We start from the raw sequence: 26,788 nt of genomic DNA on the forward strand, positions 1-26,788 counted from the left end.
AAATAATGGAATATTAGTTTGCAGTGCATAAAAGAGTAAAAGGCAACTACGCTATTTTTTTTAAACTAAGGGATAATAGGGAACAGAAATATGACAGTGAAATATCAATATGTCACAATATGTTATTCTATGATATCAAATGTATTAATTAAATCATTTTAATTACAAACTTATCGGAAGCGGAATTTTGAAAATTGTAGTGTTTTTAAAATTATTACTGTTTTAAAATAAAGATATTCCTTTTAATATAAATATATAATTTAAAAAATGATGTATGCGTATATTGGCATATAAATCAACAAACAGATCTTTAAAACGCAGCTCTTACTGTATTCCTGACGGTTTGTGTGCAAACCTACATACACAGTTTAGCCTTAAAACAAAAACCGCTGACAGACGAGGTGAATAACGTCGATAATCTCATGCCTCCTGTCAAGGGGTGGGATATATTAGGCAGCATGTGAACTGTCAGGTCTCATAGCTGATGAGTTGAAAGCAGGAAAATGGGAACCAGATTGTGAAGACTAGACGACTGAGAATCTTCAGAGATTCTCCAAAACAACAGGTCTTGTGAGGTGTTCCTGATATATACAGTGGTTAGTACCAACTGAAAGTGGTCCACACAGAACCATGAGCACTCGAGGCTCACTGACGTGTGTGGAGGGAAGGTTAAGCCATCTGGTCAATCTGGTCTGGTGCCACTGTAAAGGCATTAATGTTAATTACGTTACCTGTTAGTGGTTTTAGGGTATTTATTGCAATAAACAGTATGTTGTGTAAAATAGAACAGCCTTTGATACATCATACAATATTTATGCAAGCTTTAATAAGACTAATCAGTTGCTCAAACATTAGCCTAGCAACAATTAGCATAAAACTACATAAACGCAGGATTTAAGAAACCGTTCCGGTTTGTCGCTTTGCTCTATAGTGCCCCAAACTACACACACATCATGTTACGCTTTGTGCTGCGTTGGCGTACGGTATGAATATTAAAAGCAAGTAGAAACTTGCTTAATCGCAGTGCCTTAGTACAAAAAGGTTGATTTTGTGCTAATTACTCCTGCGAGATCTAACACTGAATAGGATTTCACATGCCTGTGAAATCCCTGTGGGTTTTTGTTTTTTTGCCTTGCCAAACATACTTGCAAGAAGCTTTTGTTGCGCACATTTCTTCAGAATTTTTCTGGGCCACCATCTCCTAAGCTTTGCATCAAAGGACTCCACGTGTCTGTGCTGTTTTCTACGGTTTAAAATCTAAGTTGGAGAGTAGAAAATGTTGCAGCTCACACATGGAATTTACACTGCACACACACACACACACACACACACACACACACACACACACACACACATACACACACACACACAATTTACACACATTATTCTGTTTCTTCTATATACTAGCTTGGCATAAGGCTTAGTTACAGCCTGATTAGCCGGTAAACAAAACACTTCCACCGCTCATATTTCCTGCTTTTCCTACCAATACAAGGCAAGCAGATACAATCCCATTTTACACACACACACACACACACACACACACACAGTATATATATATACTTTTAATTAATTTAAGCTTACCATTCCAAAAGAAAAGCTCCAGCTTCACCTATAAATTCTACACAATGATAAAGAAAATTAGAGTTAGGTTTGATCCACTATTCTGATTGCTCGAGCTGTGTTGGAAGAGTGCATTTTAGTATAACATTTAGTTTACATTTAGTATAAATTCACTGGGACATTTCACCGTGTGGATTACGCTGCTCATCTGTGTTCACCATTTACTGTTCCACTTCCTGGTTCGAAGCTGCTAGTACAGCAGTGTTAGCGACATCATTAGCATCAGTGACTGACTGATCACTTTCAGGAATATTACGATTAAGAAGAGACGCCAATTTCACCCTTAACACGAACGCACAATCAACACGAGCTAGTTATTCAGCTATAAAGTGAATGCAGCTTCTAGGAGATCTTGTTCTGCTAAGCAAAAATAAACAAAACTTTAGGTCATACTGTGTCTGAAATGCCAGTAACTCGATATTAATGCTTTGCTTGTAGAAATAAAATACTACATATCACATGCACGTGCAGTCACGCAGTTAAACTGTATATCAGCATGGCTGTGAGATTCATCACTACACTCTTGCTCATGCAATATCGCTTAATTCATCAACACTCTTTGACCAATCAGTATCGAGAATTCTACAGAGAAGAATGTGGTATAAACTGTACGTAGATTTATTATTATAGAGCTTCTAGAGAACATAACCCAGCTTCAGCAGGGATTAATAACACTCACACACTAATAAACTCTCACTTCTTTAACCAGGGAAGGGCAGTGTATTATATATGGTATGTTTTAACTGTGCAGTTATTCAATAGGCACACCAGCTCAGCACTAAATCTACTCCCCTGTAACACAGACATCAGGGAACAAAGCACAGGTCAAGTTTCACAAACACTCGCACAAAGTCAGATCTACGTATGCGCTCCGCTGTGGCACCTCCTGGTCTGGTCGGCGGTGATGGACATGTGACAGTGTTTGGTTATATGATACATTAAAATATTCATCATGCAGAATATTGTTATTGCGGATCATGTTTAACCTTGTAAACTCCCAGGACAGGATTGGATCAGTGGCTCTAGACTCGAAATCTTTACTTTCAGAGTAGTTTTTGTTTAATAATAGTACCAGAATAATAATAGAAGCTTTTGTATTAAAGTCACCGTATTATTTTATGTAGTCGCAGGTAGATATAATTATTTAGGTTGATGCTTTTAGAAGGTGAAATGCTGCTTTTGTGCCTTTGGGACTAAAAGAAGAAGAAGAAAGAAAAAAAAAAAACAATTTCTTGATTGTCTCCCTAATTTAGTGGCCATTTCTCAGCCTCCACAGTCAGTCCCACTATCATACAGAAGTTACCCAGCAGGGAAGGTGAAGACTTTCACTGAAGCTCACCAACTCCCCTTTTCTAAATGAAAGGGAAAGTGACGTGACATACGGCTAAGTATGGTGACCCTTACTCAGAATTCGGGGGGTTGGGTTCGGTGTCTTGCTCAAGGGCACCTCAGTCGTGGTATTGCCGGCCCGAGACTCGAACCCACAACCTTAGGGTTAGGAGTCAAACTCTCTAACCATTAGGCCACGACTTCCCCCAATGCTATACTGCATCACAAGCTGGTGTAACATGGAGGAAGGAAAGAGCTGTCTGCCCTCTTAGGACTCACCGATATCCAGGATTGTTCGGTATAGTTTTGACTGAGAAAAAGAGAGAGATGGTAGAGAGAGATAGACAGACCGACAGAGAGAGAGAGAGAGAGAGAGAGAGAGAGAGAGAGACAGACCGGCATACAGAGAGAGAGAGACATAGACAGAGAGAGGAGGCAGAGAGAGAGAGAGATGACTGAAGCTTTGTTCTAATTCAAACTCATATTTTATTTGTCACATACAGAACCTTACACAGTACGACACACAGTGAACTGTCTTTTGACTGTATGTCATAAACATAGAATCAAAAAATATTACAATAGACTACAAAAAAATAGAACAGCAATAACTATATATAACTATACAGAAATATCACATGTGGTAAAAATCTGTGGTAGAACAGTATTATTATTAATGATATCATTATTAATATTATTATTATTATTATTATTCGGTTTAACTCTGAGCTTCAGACAACATGGCCACCGCTTTTCTCCTGCACCGTTGGGAAACCTGCTGTTAGAAACATTGTTGTTATTATTCTGTAATGTGTCTCTGCAACAACACTTGTTTAAAAACCCACCAATACGAGGACACCAAAAGATGAAGTGCAACTCACGACACAGCAACCGATACAGTAACTGCACGCATTGTAAAAGGAATCGAGACACGCTGATGGAAATCTAAAGATCTTTCCAACCCCAAGCTGACTTTGAGGAGTGTTTCTGTTTACGCGAGCCTGTTTTCTCTATAAACCCCGATCGATTTTCTCTGACTCCGAGTCTATCTTTAGACGCTCTTCATATTCCAGGCTGACTCTGAAGAGCGTCCTGTATTAATAGAGCGGGAAAAGTAACCGAATACACACACAGAGTACAATTATGAATAGACTCTTAAGACAAAACTGTTTGGCATGATGGATTTTCTGCTATTAAAAAAAAAAAATGTCTGTTTCTTTAGAGCTCTCCATAATGTCTCTTAAAAAGCAGGACTAATAGCAATAAGAGTGGCTTTATAATGACTACAGGCTTTAGCATAAACCTCGCAGTGCCCTGAAAGCCGACTACAGTGTGGACAGATAGGCTTTTGTGTTGCGTGCTGTTTTCCCTTCGCTCTACAATCCAGAACCAATTGTGAGCTATAGCCCGGAGGCAAGTAAAGCCGGAGTTACCCCTAGAAATAAGAATCCCCTTCTGTGGTCTAATGTGTGCCATTCAATATTTACAAGAGAAGCTAAACCAGCCCTCTTGCGGTCGCTGATGGAGGTCTAGAAGAAGGTGTCAGATGCTGCAATCCTGGCATCTGTAAGAGTGAGTGTTCACATATTTGCTTGTGTGTGTGTGCGTGTAGGCTTAGTGACAGCTCTGTTTGAAGCTGCTCCTAATCGTACATGTGTTGCGCATGTGTGTCTGTGGCCGCTATGTTAGTGTAGAGTGTCAGTTAGCGTCAAATGAGAGTCGTAGGCCCGAGAGACAATGTCTCTTTGCGTCTCCAGTAGACAAAGACTTCCTTCTCTTCAGCCAGCTGTTCACGAGGACACGGACTTTATGCTTAGCACTGATCACTCCAAGCCAAATATGCACACACACACACACACACACACACACACAGAGGAATGGATACGCATGTGCAGCAGCGATCAGCTGCCAGACAACAAGTTTGAGAAGAAATCCCTGTGCACAATATGCGCTATTCAAAAAGAGTCCACATCTCACTCGTCTTTTTCAGAGCACAGAGAATGAAGAGAGTCCTGTTTCACCATCGCAACAATCACACAAAGTGTGTGTGTGTGCAGCAGCGTGTTTACTGAATCCTATTCGGGGGAAACTGATGAACCAAAAACAGCTGAAAGAAATTGCAAAGGAAAACTTTCAGGGTTAAAGATGAAACTTCTTTTTTCTTTTCTGACTACTGATGGCTTGTGTTTGAGTAGGCGTTACAGGAAATATGTTGGCTCTTATTAGAAATCTTATACCACAACCATGTTGAGTAACATTAACACTGCAGAGAACCGAGTTACATTAACACAATTAGATTTCTTATATCTGACATGATTTGAGTGTGGATTTTCAAAGCCCTGTATAAAATGAAGGAATAATAACTCAACAAGATTTTAACTGGTTTATGTTAATGCTAATACTAATGCTCTGGTTCTACATCATTCAATCTAGTCATTAGACAAAATACATGACAAAATCACATTTTGAAGCTTAATGTTTTTATGTAAACCATACGTCGTTTTTTTTTTTTAAATCAGACTGATTACACGTTCATTTTTTTCAGCGTTTATGTCCAATCACACATTGATACACTCTGACACATTGATTTCTGATCGTTTCTATAGCAGCAGCTCATTCGAATTTATTTGTGCGGTGCTTTTTCCGCAAAAAAGGTTTAGCGCTATAATTTTTGTGTTGTTTTATTACTTTTTTCCACTTTTTGTATTTTATTTTTAGAAGGAGTCTCCAGTACAAGAGATTTGTAACATTCAGAGGTGAAGCTGTAACTTTGTCTTGAATTTTTAGAAACAGAAAAAAAGAGCAGCCAGTTTAATGAACCGAGTTTAATAACTATTTAATGGTTCCATAACCGTAAGCGCTAACCTGTTACGTGGACGAGCCACAACATTAAACTTAGCTTTAACTCCTAAAAATATGAATGAGATTTTTTTATTTATCTGTTTATTTATTTCTTTTTATAGTCTGGTCGCTATAATAATGAAATTTATCAACGGGTAGAGCAACTAGCTTTCCGAATTAGTTTTCTTGCTAAAATGAAACTTTCTGGTGTAAGATTTGGTGTTTGTGTATAACATTCAGCAGTGTACATCTGCATCAGATAGGAGATGAAGCGGAAGTTCAGTCCCATTGCTAGTCACTGCAATGAGTCGCTCAAGATTTACATAAAGTTCACCTTTCATCAACCATGTTAGCGATGTAAGTAAATCACCCGTTTGAGCAAAACCCTTTTTCACAATCGAATTCTATTCATTCATTACGATTTGCCATTTGAGCTTCCATTTATGTAATAATCGCTACATAACTAGCCGATAGACTATTTTTCATCATCATCATCTGCGTTAATCTGTTTGGCAAAACAAAACTTGACTTGACTGTAATGGGGTGACAGCCTGAAGCTTTGTTTTTCCTAATTAAATAATCCACAGAAGAAAAAAAAACACTTGCTTGGGTGAAAACAAGAAAACAAGGCTTCATGTTCTCTTGCTGTTGTCTGTGTCGAAGTAAAAATCAAATCTAACCAAATCATCATGGAAATGAATGAACTGTTTTAGACTTCTTATTCCATTTGATAGGAGTAAAGCGTTTGAGAGCGGAGACATCAAACTCCATTTCACAAACAGGATTCAAAGCCTTATAGTATTACATCTTTAAGCCTTTTACACCAGTACACAGGGACATTTTCTTTGAGTATAAACAAACGAATGATTTTTTTTGCCGCAAGTCTGATATAAAACGCGTCAGGACGCCGCTGACTTACAGTGTGGGATGTTTTATTCCCTTTGTTATAACCTCACACAGAACTTTAGTGAGTGAAGATAACAGCCAGGGAATCCTGACTTATTTTGTTTGCTTTTGTTTTCACTCTGTATCACTCTATACCTTTCCTGGAGTTAATCCTTGCGGTTCATAATCTGATGTTTCACAGTGTTTGTTCTTAAATTCTGGACGAACCTCCTTATTATTACATCACTGGGCAGTGGTAGCTCAAGAGGTTAAGGCTCTGGGTTGTTGATTTGAGGATTGAGGATCAAGCCCCAGCACTACCAAGCTGCCACTGTTGGGCCCTTGAGCAAGGCCCTTAACACTCTCTGCTCCAGTGGTGCTGTATCATGGCTGACCCTGTGCTCTGACCCCAGCCTCCAAAATTAGGATATGTGAAGAAAATGCTGTAATAAATATGTGACTAAATAAAGGCTACTATTCTATGTATTATTTGCATATTTGTGCCATCACCAACCATGCATGATGTGGATGAATACAATTCCTGATTGGTTTAAATCTCAGGTTTAATGCATTCACATCAGTAAGGAACAATACCATATCTTCATCCTTCTAATCCTTTTAAGCTGGCCGTGATTTTGACCAAATTTTCATCAATATCCAGCCTCTTATATCTTCTCCCTGTGCTTCAGGGGTTTCCTCAAGGAACTCTGGTTTCCTCCACCAGTATAAACACACGTGCTGTAGGCTGACTGACATCTCTTAATTGTCCATCCAGTGTGTTTCTGTGAATGTGAAATGAGATGATCCTTGTGTCCAGTGATAAACTCCAGGTTCCCTGTATAGGATAAACACTACAGAAAACGGATGGCTGTCAAGTATGAAATCATTTAGTCATCATTTAGTGTTGTGAGTGTTGTGTTTGTCATATTTGTGTACAATTAGTGTTGTGTACAGTAGTTGTGATCAGAAAGTGTTCTAGTCATTTAGTTTTCTAGTCACTTGGATTCAAAGCTTCCAAAAGCCAGAGTTGACCTCCCAAAAAAAATATACAACAATCTGGAGCTTACAAACTGAACTCATTCAACATTAAACGAAACGATTAAGCACTGCATTTGTGAAATATTGCTTGTAGCTCACAAGGACTTGAGTCACTAGACATTAAACCTGTTTTATTTATTGTTCGTACGTCTTCCTCACCAAGCAGCTTGGATGGATGACAAGCTGGTTTTGTGTGTTTATTTGGACTTCCGTAGGCTGTTGTGGATTTGCACGATTCAAGCGTTACTGATATGTGGTTTTGGAGAGAGGAGCAGAAGAGCGGTGTGAGGACTGAGCCTGAAACACAAACCTCTCAGTAAAACAAACTGTGGAAGGAGCCCGCTAGCTTGCACGCTGCTGATGACGTGACGGTGATTAAACAATTCCTGAAAAGCACTTTCAGCTTGTTAACCTCATGATTACACCGGCAACCTCTGCTTTCACACGAGTTTTGTAAATCTCGCTGCAGCTCATTACTTTACTGCCTTTCTGCTTCCTTCAACATGATATAGACTCTCATTTATTTGCTTCCTTGATTCCTACCGCCTTCAACCACGAATCTGGATTTTGGAAAAAGTCTCCCGTTTTTAAGGTCGTACCAAATGATAAGATACGGTCGGAGGAGTCAGGGAGAGACGAGATAAGAGACTGAGAGTGAGGACACACAGGCATTTCCTACTCAGGAGGATTTGGCGTTGTATTATGTAACGCATTGTGTAGAGTAAATGCTCCAACTCAAACTGCAATAAATGATACAATAACACAAGTACTCTTAATCAATACTTAAAACTGATAAAGAAATTGTGTGTGTGTAAAAACACTTACATTATCCATTACTTTTCCAATTATTGCATGAGTTGCTTTGCTTTTGAACATGCCTTGCTTTTAATAGCTTGCTTTTGGCTCATTTGGTAAATACCTTTGTTCTCGAATTGTCCTCATTTCCTTTTCTTGCATCTGTTCTCTTTAATTAGTTTTTTATTACACAACCGACTAGTCTGTGATAATCAGGGACAAATTTGAGGCCAGGAAACATTAAAAACGTCAAACGTAATAGGAACGCCAATTAATTAATTTTTTTTGTGCAGGCCAGATTGAGTATTAAACCAGTGTACGCCTCAGGGCCTTGTATGATTTTAGATAGTGACATATTGGACACATTATGCCTGAAAGTTCTGTTTATGTTTTGCTCTTCTAGCAGGAAAGATCTTTTAATTGAAATCAGCCAAGAACAAAGCTAATGTGGCTAACTTAGCTCGGTAAGTGGTGGCAGGAAGACACACTAGCGTTTAAGCTAAAACGCCTAAACAAAATCAGTAGCATGCTGTGCTTCCTGTGGGTTTTGGCTTCACACACTCTCCTGGTGACTGTTTATCAATTTGAGACTGCGATGCGAAGGTGTAAAGCACCTTCTACATTTAGGATTTAGCATGTCATGCACTACATGTTCTGGCCAAATGCATGCCGGAGCTAATTCATCAGGGCCGTCTTAATTTGTCCAAGGTGAGCCGTATTTCCTTTTTCATAAGCATCAAGACAGCAGAGACAATGCAGTGCAGCTGTGTTGTGTGTCTCCTGTGTAGTTTAATATGTTTTAGTGTTTTTATTAGTGTTTACTTAGAGGATTGTGTTCTATAGTCTGCCGTGTCCAAGGTTGAAGTGCAATGTCACGTTGTGTAAAGAACAGCAGATTTAGACCTAAATGCAGTGCGCAGACAAAAGTCTTTAATAAAGCCAGAGACAGATGCAGGGTAATAATGGAGCTAGAGCAGGCAGAAACACACCAACGGTCACAGGGGTTATGTTAGAACAACAGAAAAGCAGAAATCTTAGTCAAAAACAGTCCAATGATCTAAAACTGACAGGCAAACACAACAACGCAGGGCAGGCAGTAATCCAGGTCAACAAAACAGTCCATTAATCCAGTAAAGAATAACTCAAGAATATAGGGCAGAAAAGGTCGAACAATAGGTGAGGAAAAAGAAAGCAAGACTGGATAGTTCTTAGACATGCTATGAGAATTGGTGAGACATCACAAGAGCTGGGGATGTGCTCCATCCAAGTTGGTCGCCAACCCTGGAGTGCGCAACGCTGTGTCGTGACCCCGGAAGTGCTTTCTGCTATACAGATATTCATGCTGGAATTTATGAAGCATGACACTAAACATATCAGTCTTTATGTAAGGGATAAATCATGCTGTTACAGAAAAACGTAAGCGATAAGAAGGATTCTGGTGATGCTTAAAGAACCTTTTACAGGTGTTTGATTCCTTTCATACTACATACATTATGTGTTAGTTATCGTTCTAAATCTGCTCATTGTTGTGGACTGTCTATGAATCAATTTAGCATCTGTTTTATCTTACATTTCAACAGCTATGAACAGTCTCTCTCTCTCTCTCTCTCTCTCTCTCTCTCTCTCATCCATTCATACGGCTCATTTACCATATAAACCCCTGTACACGTTACTATGGAAGGTATAAAAACAAGTGCACTAATCTAGACCTTGTAGTTGTACTATACTCTGAGATATATACAGTGAAGAAAAAAAACACCTTCTGACCAATCAGAATTGAGAACAGCACTGTGGTATACATGATATTTATATATTTAGAAATAAAGCGGCTAGGTTTTGACAGGGTGGAGGTTACTTTGTGTGTGAACGGTAAGCATATCGTGTGTAATGAGGAGAAATCATGCAGCTATTTTCAGCCCACCAAACGGCTTCACGGAGAACGACAGCAGTTTCAAGGTCATACAAGGACATGACACCCGAGCCAATGCAGTTATACAGTATACAGTTGGAGATTCACTGTTAGCACACTTTTTGTTTGTAGACGTAAATGTAGACGCTTGAAACTATCATCACCGTCCAGTGTGCTTTAATCTGGAGGAGGTATGTTTGAGCAGCATGTGTGTGTTCGAGATAAAGGCGTCTCCAGTCTGAGCAACTCCATCAGAGAGCTTATTTTGGGGGAATATAAAAACGGTTAGCATGTATAGGACGTACAGTCTGATAATTCTGCTCACTGGGTGAGTTTCATGAAGGTTTTATGTAAACTGTTGCGGTTGTAATGGTGTATTTTTCAACACTATAGCAGCTATCGTGTGTAAATGTTTCTGTAGGTAGAAAGAAATAAAACCAATTCCTGCCACATTTACAAAACTTTTATTAACCTTGATTTTCTACATACTCGCATGTATTGTATATGTTGGTAAATTACTTAAATCAGCACAATCACAGACGCTCTTGAAAATCTACATTTACATCTAGTGACAGCCACAAAATTCCAAAAAAAGGATGAAAACGTAAAATACTTCAGCGTTTTTGAATTTACAAATAAATTCGATCGCATCCAATTTGTGTTAAAACTGTAAATCTTGCAAAAATATTTGGAAGTCATGGCGGTGAAGATCTAATACTTGGCCCACTCGCTCACTAAACTTTTCTTCGATGCACTTGTGGTTTTAATTTACCACAAACTTACCATTCAATAACTACCATGTGTGAATATCTTCACTTTTGTGTGTGTGTGTGCGTGTGTGTGTGTGTGTGTGTGTGTTGGACATGAACTGAATATAAACAAAGCTGCCTATCATTTGAATGTCTAAATTATATATGAGTAAATACTTCGGGCCGTTCGTTTACATTAAATCACTTGCTAGCTCCTTTTTTTTTCTGGGAAAAATGTAGAATTACATTCAAGTGAGAAAGATAAGGAAACTTAGAGGAGAACAGCCTTTATATCAGAAACACCAACTTTTCAAGGAATGTATTTTGAAGTCCAGAAAGTAAAGCTTGTGGAACAGTGTATGACTCGTCACCATTTTACACCTGAAATGATATTATGAATATATATTACAATAAAACAAGCTCTCTTATCGGAGACAGAATGGGTGGCTTGAGAAAAGCGAGAGCTACAGTACAATGCGGTGTAAAGGAAGGGGGTGGGGTGGGGGGTGGGGGTGTTGGAGGTGAGAGCCAAGTGCATCCAAGGCCTGCAGGTTACATAATGGCCTCATCAACACATATGTGCAAAGGGCTGTGCCAGGGCAACATGGGACAGGGCAACTCTCCTGGGATGGGGGAAGTCCAAATCACAGCCAATGAAGATGAGAGTAAGGATCATGCCAGCTTATTCTGCCCCCCCCTCTCATCTACCCTCCCTTTCCTTTTGGATTGAGACACGTCCTGTTTTGTTGCTGTGGAATGTCCTGATGAGCCGTTGTTCCTCTGCATCCAGGGCGATCTCATCGAGCTCGTGCTTCCTTTTTTTTTTAACTTATTTGTATGTGTTTTGTGTGTATTCCATTCACAGTTGTTGGTTTACTGAGATAACAATACTAAACAGTTGTTTTTTTTTAACGTTCTGACTTATATCCCACTCAGGGGGTATTTACATGTTCTGTACATTGGGGAATAACAATCTACTTTACCTTTATTTCTGTTCATTGCTAGAAACGGCTCATCGTGTTGTTTTTCACGTTCTCTCCCAACTCATTTAACTTCAGATCGCCCTTTATCCTGGTACAACTGTGAAGATCCAGGGCTTATCGCAGGGTTGGATGCCAGTCTATCTCATGGCCACACACAGGTCCATGGTTTAGCATAACCAGTTCGCAAAATGATTTGTTTCAAGAAGTCTTCTGAAACCGAGGAGCCTAGATGAAACCCATGTAGACACAGTGAGAACATGAACTACAGACAGGGAGTAACCAGAGCTCAGGATCAAACCTGGAGCTATGAGGCAGTAAAACAAACCCACCCTGCAACCTCGTGAATTCATGTGACCTGATATCTGATGGCTAAATTCCCACAGCTCTAATATCACCACTGGTTAAAACGGTGGCTAGAGAGACAGATCTTGGGGTAGTTTTGTTTAGTTCAATAGAATTCATGTCGTATTTTCATCCACGAAGCATTTCAAAGCAGTTGATTTTTAATGCAATTCAATTCATCTTAAATAAACTTGGTATAAAGCCATAAAGAGTTCTTTTTTAACGTGCCAATAAATAAAGATCTGTAGTTATTATGGGATGTTGCATGTGAAATATTTACACCAATATCCTGCACATTTTAGACATTTAATGGATTTTCTTAGGTAAAAAAAAAACTCTCATTTGGGATGCATTCAGTGTATTAATGTTGCTTTGCATATAAATATATAATTTACACTGAAGGAATATTTTTCTTTGCATAAAAGGCTGTAGAGTTTTAGGAAAATTAGCAGAGACAGTATGATGTGATGCTAACCGTTCCCACATGTCTTGAAGTGTTTCAGTTCCCTTATGTAACAGCAGTTTAACAAATATTAAAACGTATAATTCATTGAACCTGTTTGTAGATTTTATTTAATCAGTATAAACAATAAGATTACTTTATTAAAGTAAATCTGATATACAATTTATTAGGATACTACTGACTTATAAACAAATAGCAGAAATGGGTTTGAAGATAAACATTTGTTTTAGTTAAAACATCCGTTTTTGGTTTTTGGGAACTTTTCTATGCTCACTGGGATCTCAAATAAAATGGATTACCAATGGATCAGCATTTTCTAAGATACTCAAAGCAGCCAACATCTGGCACCAACAACCGTGCCAAGTCACTGACATCATTTTTTTCCCCAGTTCTGGTATGTGGTGTGAACATGAACTGAAACTCTTGACGTGTATCTGCATGATTTTATGCATTGTGCTGCTTTCAGCTGATTGGCTGATTGGATACTTGCTTTAATCTGCAGGCATAAAGGAAAAAAGTGATAGATTTCAGTCCGGTGTATAAGACCAAAGTATAAGACTGACTTTGAAGTGCAAATTGAATTGATTTAAATTGTCATCTTGGATATCAGTCTAGACTTTATAGACTTTTATGTAGCGTTTGACGGTGCTGCATGGTAATGAAATGGTGTTCGAGTGACACGAAGGCAGATGATGACAAACAAATGAAAAACTAGACACGACAAAGCGATCTATGGTGTTCACGCGAGGAGAAATGATCGGCCACGGCACGTCGCCGCTCTGCATGTAGACGGGTGGACTGTTCTTCATCAAGCAGACATGAATCAGTTACTGACACTGGGTGAGGAAGTCAGAGAAAGCAGCCCCAGCATATGGACCACATATGGGTTGCATTCACTAGACCAACGCGGCTAGTATTTGCAGCTCTGGTATTGTAAACTGCTGCAAGTTGTCCGATTTCAGGGCTGTGTTACTAGCCTGTGGAATTTTGGATATGAAAACGGTTACAGTAAATTATAGTGAATTTCTTTAGAATGGATGAGTGCACACATGGTGTCTTATTTGGTGGTTTTGACACACCCTGGTCCCTTTTTTAAGAGTTGCATGGGTGTGTCATTATTTTCATACAAGTCGCTTTGTTTTGATCCATTTAGAAGAATTACACACATATCCATGTCATTTAACTTGTGTAAAACACGAATGCTTTCACATCGTACAGCATTCTGAGCATGACACAGCTGCAGGATTACGTTGTAGCAGTTTAGCTTTTGTTTTATAGCGTAAAAAAGGAAATCTGTACACTGAAAAAAATTGTTGAATTGACTTAATTCAAACACGCAATTGAACGGAGTAACATTAACACAATCAGTTTCTGTCCTTCTAACATGATGTGAGCTTGTACTTTTAAATTCCTATTAGAAACAAACACCAGAGCTAAAAATCAAACCCACAACATGCACTATTCTACCATACCCTGTTTTAATCACCTAAATATAACCGTGTGTGTGTGTGTGTGTGTGTGTGAGAGAGAGAGAGAGAGAGAGAGAGAGAGAGAGAGAGAGAGAGAGAGAGAGAGAGAGAGAGAGAGAGAGAGAGAGACTGAAAAGTAACTTGAACTGAAGACTGCAGAGCAACTTGAAAGTCTGGTTGTAATTAGTGTCATGTAATAGTGAGGTTTCACTAGTTGCTAAATATAAAGTTTTGCATCATTTTCCCTCATAGAACCTGTTTATCTAAACCCATAAAGATTTACACTTACAAAACTTTTTAAACTTTTCCTCACAACTGAAAATGCTTTATTTATGAAAAATAAATACAGAACCTTATAGTACACATTCTGTTATTAATGAATAAGATTCTATATGAAAACTGATTTTTAGATGTTAAATGTATTCTAACTACATATTATAGCTAGTAATCGTCAAGGATTTCTGAGTTTTTCGTGATTGTTGCAGCCGAAAAAAACCCTCGATTTTGTTCTTCTTTTAAACTAGTACCAGTAAAGACTCGTGTCTTCTTCTTCTTTGAATATTTTTTAATTTGCTTGATTGTAGGTTCATTTATACGTTTGCAAATCCACAAAATCCTAAGAGACTGAATAATGGTGCTTGGGCTGATTTGGTACTGATTTCTGATTTTGTACTGTTTAAAAGAAGAATCCTGTGCTTGCAATTCAACTTGTTTTTCCAACCTTGGTTTTTGTTGCATCGCAAAGAAAAAAAAATGAATAAACCTGCAGCACAATTTTGGCCATAACAATCAGCCACCTCTTTAAGATCACAATATCCATTATGCAATAATATCAAATTTTGGACTGGGGAGAAAACTAGAGAACCCAGAGGAAATTATTCAGCAGGTTTAGGATGCGGTGTTACAGGAAAATAATTAATGACTGTTTATTAATTAATTAAAGGTCTGTGTAAATTAAAATGGTGTGTTAAAGCGGTAAATACAGTGAAAAGCTTTTGTTCAATGTGAGATGTAACTCACAGCACCTGAAATCAGACCAATACAGAGATAGTAATGTGATCTTTTTATTTAAGGCTAGGTACAGGAAACACAACCAGCCAGAAATTAAATGATTAGTAAGAGTAAGCGCCTTCACATGATGCCACTGGAATTGGGTCCTCATGTAAATTTAATGCTGTTAAAATCGGACAAATGTCTGGCTCTCAGAGGTTAATTACAACACTGCCATGGGCATCGCAATCTCCATTTCACTCTCACTCTCTCCTCCTGAGAGCCATTCTTCCAGTCTGTCTGCCTTGTTCCAACTCCATCAGCCTTCACTCTTCCTCTAACTTTCATTTTCATCTTATCTGTGCAGTGCTGAGTCATTCTGAAATCTGGCAGCACTGGAAATCAGAGCTACAGTAACGTTGTGCGATAGCCGTCTTCTTGCGTGTTGTTTTGAGGCTTTGGAGAGCGTCGCATACGATGAGAGGTGAGGCTCAGACCTGCCCCATTTCTGCTTTTGGTGACGTCCTACATTCTGCAATTATGTCAAGCTTTAAAAATAGTACAATTGTACAAAACGCTAATCCTGTAAGCTGCAAATCACAATATTATTCTCTGCGCTACCTCTGCTCTATTGTCTGCAAATTACACAATGACAAATGCTAAAGTGTCGTGCTGAATTACATGTTCGATCTCTGCCTTTTGTGGTTTTGCTCTGTTTTACAACAGTTCTAGTCGACTCTTCTAGTTAAGATCTGCATAACATCACGTCTGATTCATTTGTATTTCTTTTCATTATACTTGGCTTAAACAAGGTTATAATCAAGTATTTCTAAACCTATAATTGTTCCTGTGTAATAGTAACCAGAGTTTGTTTGACCTGCATAATAATGTGCACTGGAACAGAATCTAGTCATTAGTGCGTGACCAAAAATCAGCTTGAACTCACTGTGTTGATTAATATATCCATCCACCCATCCATGTAAAAAAAAACACCCATCCATCCATCCATCCATCTATCTATCCATCCACCCATCCATCTACCTACCCACCCACCAATCTATCCATCCACCCATGCATCCATCTATCCATCCATCCATCCATCAATCCATCTGTCAATCCATCCATCCACCCACCCATCCATCTGTCCATTTACCAACCCTTCCGTCTATCCATTCACCCATCCATTCATCCATCCATCCATCCATCCATCAATCAATCCACCCATCCATGTATCCATCCACCCACCCATCCATAAATCTACTCACAAATCCATTTATCAAAACATGCATCCATCCATCCATTTACCCTTCAATCAGTTTACCCATCCATCCACCTATCCATCAATCTATCCATCCATCCATCCACCCATCCAGTTATCCATCCATCCATCCATCCATCAATCAATACACCTATCAATCCATCCATCCAACCAACAGTCATTCCACCCATTCATCCATTTATCTACCCACCCTTCCATCTATCCATCCATCTACTCACCCACCCATCCATTCATCCATCCGTCCATCAATCAATCCACTCATCCATCAATCTATCCATCCATCCAATATCCATTTACACACCCTTCTGTCAATCTACAATCACACGCCCCTTTTCCACCAAGGCAGTTTGAGTGCTGGTTCGGAGCCAGAGCCTAATTTAAAATCAGTTCTTTCTTTTTCGACACCCAAAGCACGGGCACCTTGGTAAAGGGGCAGTAGAGACCCCTGAGTTGCAGGAACAACATGCTAACCATGATGGCAATATTAATTACTAAATAATTACTATTCAATATGTTATTGTGTAACTACTGTACAGAATAAAAAACACCACAGAGCATGTGATAGGAAAATAACATAAATAAGGACTAGGTGGCATTTATTAAACAAAGCATGTCACTTTGTGTCTATCATATATTTAATGTTATAAAAGCTGTAAAGAAAAACACAGATGTCACGTGTCATGTGAGTGAGGATCCACAAAGCCAAGAGTTCATAATCTCTGAAGACTTTCTGTATTAGAAAACGTTTATGTAAAGTTTGAGGGTCAGCAATATGTTTAGAGTGGAGACTCCTGTCAAAAATGTCTAATAATCTCCTCCCAGTATCAACACAAGTCTTTCTGTAGGTTTAGAAAGTAACTATAAATCATTATTAAAATTAGAATGAGCACATTGGAAGAATAATAGGGATGTTTTTTGTTTCATTTGTGGTATAAACACAGCTTTCTGTAGGATTTCCTGGCTGTAGCAAGATCATTTGGATCAAATGTACCCAGTTTTTCACCTGGAACTGAAAGATGGAGTGTTGGTAATGTAATATGTACAGTCTTGCTGGTTCCTAATGGCCAGTTATTCAGTAAAGTCTGTGAGCCATTAAGTAAGCTGATTAATGATGTTGGCTCTAGTACTGAAAGTTCATTAAACAATTTCAGTTTTGTGTGATAAACCGATCCTGAAATATTGTTGAGTAATAAATTGCAACACAGACAGTGAAGCAATAAGTTGTAAGGACTTTTGGAGAAAAAGATTTTGTTTTTTGTTTTTTGTTTTAAGACTGACCTGATTTTCACCTAAGGATCCATTTACTGTCCAGAGCTAACTAATGAACATCTGGAAAGCTGATAAAAAAATAAATAAATAAATAAAATCTGTGCTTGTTAGCGTTCAGCTAAAGCTATAAATAACCAAGCCAGCATTGCTGCTTTTAAGCCCACAAGACTTAATTTCTCACTTTATTCATATTTATTACAGTATTATAAATTAATTAGTCAAACCAGTTGACGCTTTCCTATATCGTGGCCACAGTTACAGACTTTCAATTAAAGGGAATACAGTTAAAGTTAGAATAAAGTTATAAGTCACCTCCAGATCGCATCGACTCATTTGACATTCCTCACCTTGCTGATATCTACTGGTCTTTTTGCCATTTCTTATATCTTATATTTTCTTCATTTTTTTTCCCCTTTTTTTTGCTGTAGCTTATTTTCTGGGTTTTTTTCCTCCCAAATGAGCTACATCATGCAACAGTCCGAACTTTTGTTGTTGTGATTCGTTTTGTTAAATATTTTCTTCTATAATTTAGTTTGTTACTGTTATATTTTTGAATATCTTTAATAATAATATTTACAAACCCATTCGATTTTTGAATCTAATATGATTGAATTTCTTTAATTGTTCTTATTTGATTGCTTTTTTTTGTACACATTCACAATTTAGGTGATATTTAGGTGAAAAAGATCATGCAATTTGAAGTGATATTGTACAAAAATCTTACGAATCTATTCATTTCTACCGGAAAAGCTTGAGTACAAATTACAAAAGATGAAGATCGTAAGCGTGGTCCATTTTATAATTCATCACCCTGAAACCATCCTCTGATTGCTGCTGATTATTTAATTCTGTCCTCACAGAACTTATTGTCCTTATTTCATTATACATTAAAGCACTTCCATCAGAAAATGAAGAGGATATTAAACCCATGTTTTATCCAGCACTTAGGAAAACCAGTCCATATGGCCTGAATGTTTTTTCACCGCAGATTATCACAAAGTATTTGCATTTGTTAAGGACATGCAAATATTCTTAATAACACACACTGGGTTTGAGATAATAATAGCAGACTCAGATTGAAACATATGCTGAACGTTTCCACTTATAAAGCCTCAGTAAATTTAAATGAGTATATTATATTTCACATATTACTGTATTTGATTTTAAGTAAGGTTTACACGACACAAAGAAATACTCATAAGTAACTTGAACAGTATTCTTGTTTTATAAGTTCAATTTCAAACTCCAGTAAAACATTCAATAAATCTACATCTACATTTGGTAAAATCTGTTCCATGCCAAATATGCTTAAAAGAACTCGAGAAATCTCACAAAAGTCAAAGGAAAATAACAAAAACAAAAAATTGTCAACATCCTTAAACGCTTCCAAGCATAAGTAGTACTCTTTGGGCAAACACACTACCATCAGCAATAAAAACAGAGGAACCCAAGAGGAATAATTAACTTTGTACACACACACACATACACACACACACACACACACACACACGCAATTCATACATCTGACACAAATACAAAGACGGTGAACCTAGAAAACTGAAAGAAAAAAAATAAAATTAATGAAAGTGTCTTAAGCCAACTTGGAATAAGAAATATATGAGAAAACAACTGATCCATAACCGTCAGAATTAAAGTTGTACGGTGCAAACACATGCAAATCCAGTTTAAATACCACTTTAGTGTCAAATTTTAAAAAGGTAAAAATTATTTTCCTTTTATTTTTATTTTGGCAAGTAAATATTAAATTTAAAATATATATATTCAAATTTAAATGAAAATTTTAAGAAGTAAATACAAATTGGTGCAACAAAGATAAATAAAAATAAAAATAAACATAGATCTGTAAATGTAGATATAAATATCAATAAAGATAAAAAAAAAAAAAAAAAACAGATCTGTACAATCAGCAACGAATGCGAAGGAATACGGATGAGCTTCTGTTGAACCACAATTCAAAAGCAATGTCTGATATTCATTAGTCAATTTTCAGTAAAATTTTACTTATTATTTCTTTTACTTTTTTTATTTTTATTACTTTTTACTTTTATTAAAAATCCACACATTTGTTTTGGTCATATGTTCTGAACAGAAGAATTTTAGGTGAAAAAAAATTGTAGCTGGTAATTCTTTATCCATTCTCCCACAGTGCTGTAGAATTCATGTTGAATATAATTTGTATTATATAACTCAAGTCAAATCACGGCTTATTATATGCACGTGCTCATTCTAATCTGTCCCAGTGGATAAACTGTAATGGCTAGACGAAAAATCAAAAAAATTCAAAAATAGTTTGAGAAACTGACAACGAGTTCAAGGACTTAGCCTTCAGATTCCCCAGAACTCAAGCCGATCTCAATCTCTGTTAAATGCTAGACAAACAAGTCTGATCCATGCAGGTTCCACCTCACAACTTACAGGACTTAAAGGATCTGCTGATAACATTTTGTGCCAGATACCACAGCACACCATAAGAGATCATGTGGAGTTTGTTGCTTGAAGGATCAGAGCTGATTCGATGGCGCAATTTGAAGCTAGATTTTTTGGTGGCATAATTTACATAACATTAGTCTGGTGGTTTAATGTTATGTCTGATTGTTGTCTACAGTATATATACACCTTTGGGTTTTTTTGTTTGTTTGTTTGTTTTTTGTTCCAGTGAGTCTGAATCACTTGAGGGACTAGCACAAGTAGACGGATGTAGAAATGTGTTCAATTTGTACAAATCCTACACTTCTTTTACATGTTTGACTGTAACTCCAACCAACATTTCAGAAACCTAACGCACTAAACCCGTCTTTATATCTTTAGAGTTAGACCAATATTCCTACTATTGATTATAGTCAAATAAATGCATAAAAGAAAACAAACAGGTGACTATGTGTGTCTGTCATAAGTCTGTCTGTGAATCAGTGTCATAATTTCTTGATAAAGTAATAAAGTATATTTCGATCTGATTTTATTACCTTTACAAGAAAGTGAGAAAGTAAATATTTACAGCTGCTGTAAAGAAAGTGATAACAGGAGCTACGTAACTGTCAGGGATCTGCGCGGACCTTAGGACACGTGCTAATGTTTTTATTATTGTCACGTGTCTGCCCCGCCTTTGTCTGCTCCTCCCTGTCTCCTCACCTGTTTCCCATCCTGTGATTGTCTGTGTATGTATATATGTGAGCCGCGTTGCCAATGGCAGCGCGGATTCATTAGTGTAATTTCCGTTAGTTCCCCGTGTCGTGTGGATGTCTGTTTGTTTCCCTGTGTATTAAACCCCTTTCATTTGAAGCTATCCTGCCTACGGGTCTGTCTCCTTCCCACCGTATCCGGGGGCCTGACAGTAACTACAGTATATAAGGATAAAAATGCATGACTTCTTTTAGAAAAGTATGATTTATAGGAAAATATCACATTTCTTCTGGGTACATCATATCCCATATGACCAACATCAGCAGTGTTTTACTAACTCTGGAGTTGCAAATATCTCTGTAAGATCTGCAGGATCACCAGAATCAACAAAGTCAGATCGTATTGAAACCCTTCTCTTGGCTGAATGGGGAAGCTTTTGCAAGGTTGCGATGGACTTTAACAGGAGACACAGACAGCACATCACTCACCAAAACTGTAGCGCCAAACATATTAACAAATACAGAAAGACTGGCGGTGTTGAGAACTAACCGAGGAGCGAACGCCCTCATACATCAACTGACGGATGCACAAGCGACTTGGGGCTGGTGTACATAGTTCCCTGTTTATGGAGACTCGGGGCAAATTGCTTTCAAGGAATAGTGTAGTAGGATGAAAAAGACAGAAATGTTTTTTTGTTGTTGTTTTCTAGATCAAAATCAATATCTAAATCAGATATTTTCAATCAGTATAAACAAAAGTCTGATATGATATGAGTCAGACTCTTTAGTGGTGTAGTGGATTGAACACCTTCATATTTTAGATGTTTAAGAACCAGCATTTAAGAAACAAGAATGTCAGAGAGCAGAAATGGTTTGATGGTTGTTTTTTTTTATTTTATGAAAATATTGCCCCAGTGTTTGACCCTATTGTATGATAGATGCTCCACACGATCTAAGCCTAATAATCAATAGATTTGAAAAATGTTGGTGCATTGTGAGAAAGTTAGCTGTTAGTGTTGTTTCTTTAAGGTTTTAAAATGACCTTCTTAATTTTCTGCAACTGTAACACAACCATAACATTAAAAGCATTCACATGTGAAAGGATCATTGATTATTTTGTGTGCAGAAAAACCTGTCCTTTACATCATTTGGCAGACATCCTTATCCTGAGACACTTACATTTTTATCTTGTTTTATACAACTGAGCAATTGAGGGTTTAAGGGTCTCGCTCAGGGGCACAGCAGTGGTAGCTCTGTGAACCCGGGATTCAAACTCACAACCTTCTGATTGGCAATCCAATGCTGTAACCACTAAGCTTCCACATTCCCTGTCAAGGAGTGGGATTTATTACAGATCAAGTAAACAGTCCGTTCTAAAAGTTAATGTGTTTGGAGTATAAGGATCTGAGTGACTTCGATAAGGGTCTAATTGTGATGGCCAGATGGGAAAAAAAAAAATTAGTCAGGAACAGTTTGAGGAACATGACAAACAGTTCAAAATGTGCTTCCAGGTTTCCCAGATCTCTTCAGATTCCACAGATCTCACCTTGCAAGCTGGATAAAAACAGAAATATTATCCCCAAGTGTCTACTGTACTTTCATTTCACAGGAGCCATTAATCCCCACTGGAGTGTGACATGATAAAGACATTCAATGGTGAACACGAGCAACCCAAAACAGCCCAAATTCCACATTTTGGTCTCTGGTTAAAACAGTCAAGATTTTTTTAATCTGCCTGTAGACCTCTACATATCATCTAAATGCAATATTCTGCATGACTTTCTTCATGCTTCGCTTTCAGCGGTTCAAAGTACTAATGAGTTCATGAGCAAAGCGCCACCACATATTGTGTTGAGGCTTCCAGATATAACTCGATCACCATGGAAACTGTCTGCGAGGAGAGGAGAAAGACTGGCAAAGCAGTGCTGAGACACCCACGGGCCCCCTCTCAAACAGCGGGCATCTCAGTTCAAACCAATTACAAAGGCACCTCGGCGACTGGCTCTGACCGTGAGGAATACTGAATAGTGTGATATGAATGGAGTGCAGGTTCGAGCCGCACCAGTACCTGCACTATTCTGAATGAGTCGCACTATTTCAACTGAACTGATATATAAAGGGTCAGTGTGTATATCTATAGATAGAATTTGTTTTCCCACTTGTCCGGTGATTTCGTAATTCTTTCCTTCCTTCCTTTGTTCCTTCATTTGTTCCTTAATTCTTTAATCCTTCATTTGTTCCTGTATTCCTTTGTTCCTTCCAGCATTCGTTCATTCATTCATTTAATCAGCCATTCATTCATTCATTCATTCATTCATTCATTCATTCATTTATTTCTTAATTAAATCCTTCAGTCATGTCTTCATTCATTCCTTACTTCATCCCTTCCTTCATTTGTTCCTTTATTCCTTCATTCATTCCTTCATTTGTTCCTTCTTTCATTCATTCGTTCCTTCATTCATCCCTTCGTTCCTTCCTTTCTTTATTCCTTCCTTCATTCTTTCCTTCATTCCATCATTCATTCATTTCTTTGTTAATTTTTTATTCCTTCCTTCCTTAATTCCTTCCTTCCTTCCTTGTATCCAAAATCTAACACATAAGCTGCATTCAAATAAGCTACACACAATATTAGTAAAATATGCCAAATTTTTTGAAATGTTCAAAAATCAATCACATAAAATGAGCTTATATAAAAAAAAACCACACACACATCCTGCACTTCTAAGATATCTTGTTCATCAGAGTGTCGTCGCCATCTTGAATTTTTTTTCTCATCCAGTGTCAGAGCTTATTAGCACAGCCCCTACGTAAGCAGTGCCGCGAGTGTTGATTGCAGGAAGTCTCAGAAATCCTGTTTATTTTTGGTTGAATTCCAGCAAATGAGATGCAGCTAGAATATATTTGACTTAAAAATATGAACCAAAAAAGCGAGTTGATGAGATGCCTTCAAAGATGCATAAAAAACTTTATAGTATATTGAAAGAAAACTATTCATCTAAAAACAGGATCATATAAAGCCGTTATGCCTTTAGCAACCCTGTTACTTATTTAATATTGACTAAAGAAGCGACATCGCTTTGAGATGGACGAACTCATTTTTGAATGAATAAATACATCTTTTCAAAGTTTTTTGTACTTGTTTGTTACGTTTTTTAAGTTCAAAGAGCAAAATGGTGCAAACTCCCAGAATCAACTTCCTACACTCACTCACTCATCTTCTACCGCTTATCCGAACTACCTCGGGTCCCGGGGAGCCTGTGCCTATCTCAGGCCTCATCAGGCATCAAGGCAGGATACACCATGGACAATCCCAACCCATCGCAGGGCACACACACACTCTCATTCACTCACACAATCACACACACGGACAATTTTCCTGAGATGCCAATCAACCTACCATGCATGTCTTTGGACCGGGTGAGGAAACCGGAGTACCCGGAGGAAACCCCCGAGGCACGGGGAGAACATGCAAACTCCACACACACAAGGCGGAGGCGGGAATCAAACCCCACCCCTGGAGGTGTGAGGCGAACGTGCTAACCACTAAGCCACCGTGCCCCAACTTCCTACATTTAACAATTAAATCAGACTCTTGAGACAGAGTTACTTTCTACACACATGTAAGTTATTCATGCTAATATAGCTAACATTCAGTTTAAGCTAGCAGGCTGTGACTGTGCTAACTTTCTTCTGTAACACGCTCAGGACTTTTTAGCATTTTGGTCAGTTATCAGAGTGAGAATCTGAACGATCAGTGTGACCTCGTTTACACGCTCGGTTTACACGACCCACAGCCGAGGTTCTGTTGAGATTAGAGTTGTGTTTCACCCTCAGCTGTTTCCTCTAGTAATGATAGCATTTTATTCTTTACACGATCGTTGGCTCAAGTCCCTGTCAGACTTTTAGTTTGAAGAAATGAACATCACGCTTGTTGAACGTAAAGTTGTGCTAAGCTGAAACAGACACTGATACTGCAACACACACACACACACACACACACACACATCCTAAATCTAAATCACTTGTTTAGTTCCTAGTTGTTTATAATGTTACTTTTAAGGTATAAAACACAAGGTTGTCGATCCCGTTCACAATTGTCATGCTGCAGGATTTTTGAAGATTATCATTTTGACTTTATTATTGAAACGTCCACATTCCTTCTAAAATGTTCGAGTTAGATTTGTCGTATAATTTCACACGCATTTCCATCATGTTGCTTCAATCAGACACAGATATCAATAGGGATTTAGGGATAGATGTTAAAGATAAATAGTACAATTTTTATTTTATTCTGTTGCTATGCTTCTGTAAAGCTGCTTTGAATGAACGGCAATTGTTAAAAGCGCTAAACGAATAAATTGAATTGAATATGATGTCATTTCCACTAGTGATTTTTATGATGCATTGTTGGAATTTTTAGGGAGCGAATATTCCAAAGCACTGGAAGAATTTTGCGATTAAGAGAGAGACAGTGGTTAAAATCACAGACTAGTGAGCTAGGGAGCTGATTGAGACACAGCCGTAGATGGTGATAGTTTAACTAATACTGGGAAGTTTATATTAACGCCTTCAGGTGCGTTCAGGATATTTTGGCTGTAGAGAGATTTCCTTATCAGCTTTTTCTTCTCTCATCTTCCTTCACTGACACTGGAGACTCCTTCTAATAAATGCTTCTTTTTACAGAAAATTGCACCATGTCCATGTTTATTTATTATGTTTTTTTCTTAACGAGCAACTTTTTTAATCGGTTGATCCAAATTACCACGAATGATCCGTCACTATGGAAACGATAACGCAACAAAGCAAAGAGGATCAACAGAAATAGCAAAAATGTTCAAATTTCCACACTCAGCTGTATCTCTGTCTTTTCTTTGCAGATTCTTACACACACTGTTCAGCGCTCGTTAATCCTGGCAGGACAGAAGGATCCCAGCTCTGTCCGGTAAGAACATTTCACGCACATTCATTTCTATGTGAATCATTACAAAGTGTTTACGTTCCACCGCATGACTGAATCATTACTCTGCATCGAGAATGTACACAAGCGCTTAGCGTTCGCTGTTAAATCTCAAACAAATCAAAAGTGCCACTGATCTCGGGCTCGTAAATACAGTAAATATTTAGAAACATAAAAGATATACAGTCAGGACGAGAGAATGACGCATAGGTCAACATGGGAGCCATCTACATCAATGGAGGGGAACGTTTTTTTCTTCTTCTTCTTGTTTTTTAAATAAAACATATTTTTTATATTACTACAGCTGAGATTCTTTAAGAATAGACAGCTAAGTTTGAAGTAGCTTCAATCACACTTCAGTATTCAGATATCAGAGCTGACGGCTTAATAAACATTAACATATACCCTCGGTTCTGTTCTGTTATCTCTGTAGAATCTGACGACGCTAATCACGGAGATTGCGTCAGAGCTCAGCAAGACTACGCTGTTTTTTTTTTTTCTTTTTTCTGGGCGACTCACTTCATTTTTTTGTTTGTGCGTGTTTGTCCTCGGTGGCATGAGCAAACAGTGTAATTTGATAAGTGCAGTGAGGGCATGCGAGCAAAGTCAGTTGATTTATTTTTCTGTCAGACAGACCCGTGTAATGAAAACACCATCTGCCGTGCTTCGTCCCCGTGCCCTCTCGCCATATGAGCGCTCCATATTAAACAACAGGATTAATCCTGCTATA

General features: G+C 38.0%; 1 protein-coding gene across 5 annotated transcripts in view; it reads left to right on the plus strand.

Moving 5' to 3' along the window:
* LOC132842823 (thyroid hormone receptor beta) overlaps positions 1-26,788 on the plus strand; it is a 104,255-nt gene that overhangs the window by 30,290 nt on the left and 47,177 nt on the right. For 4 of the 5 annotated variants that reach the window (XM_060865709.1, XM_060865707.1, XM_060865713.1 and 1 more), the window contains one exon: positions 25,979-26,043. The gene's annotated coding sequence lies outside the window, so the exon portion shown is untranslated. Of the gene's footprint in view, positions 1-15,877; positions 15,898-25,978; positions 26,044-26,788 lie in introns of those variants that run through there. The other variant, XM_060865710.1, reaches the window with a different exon arrangement.

The sequence above is a fragment of the Tachysurus vachellii genome, chromosome 3 (genome assembly GCF_030014155.1).
Source record: "Tachysurus vachellii isolate PV-2020 chromosome 3, HZAU_Pvac_v1, whole genome shotgun sequence".
Lineage (NCBI taxonomy): Eukaryota > Metazoa > Chordata > Actinopteri > Siluriformes > Bagridae > Tachysurus > Tachysurus vachellii.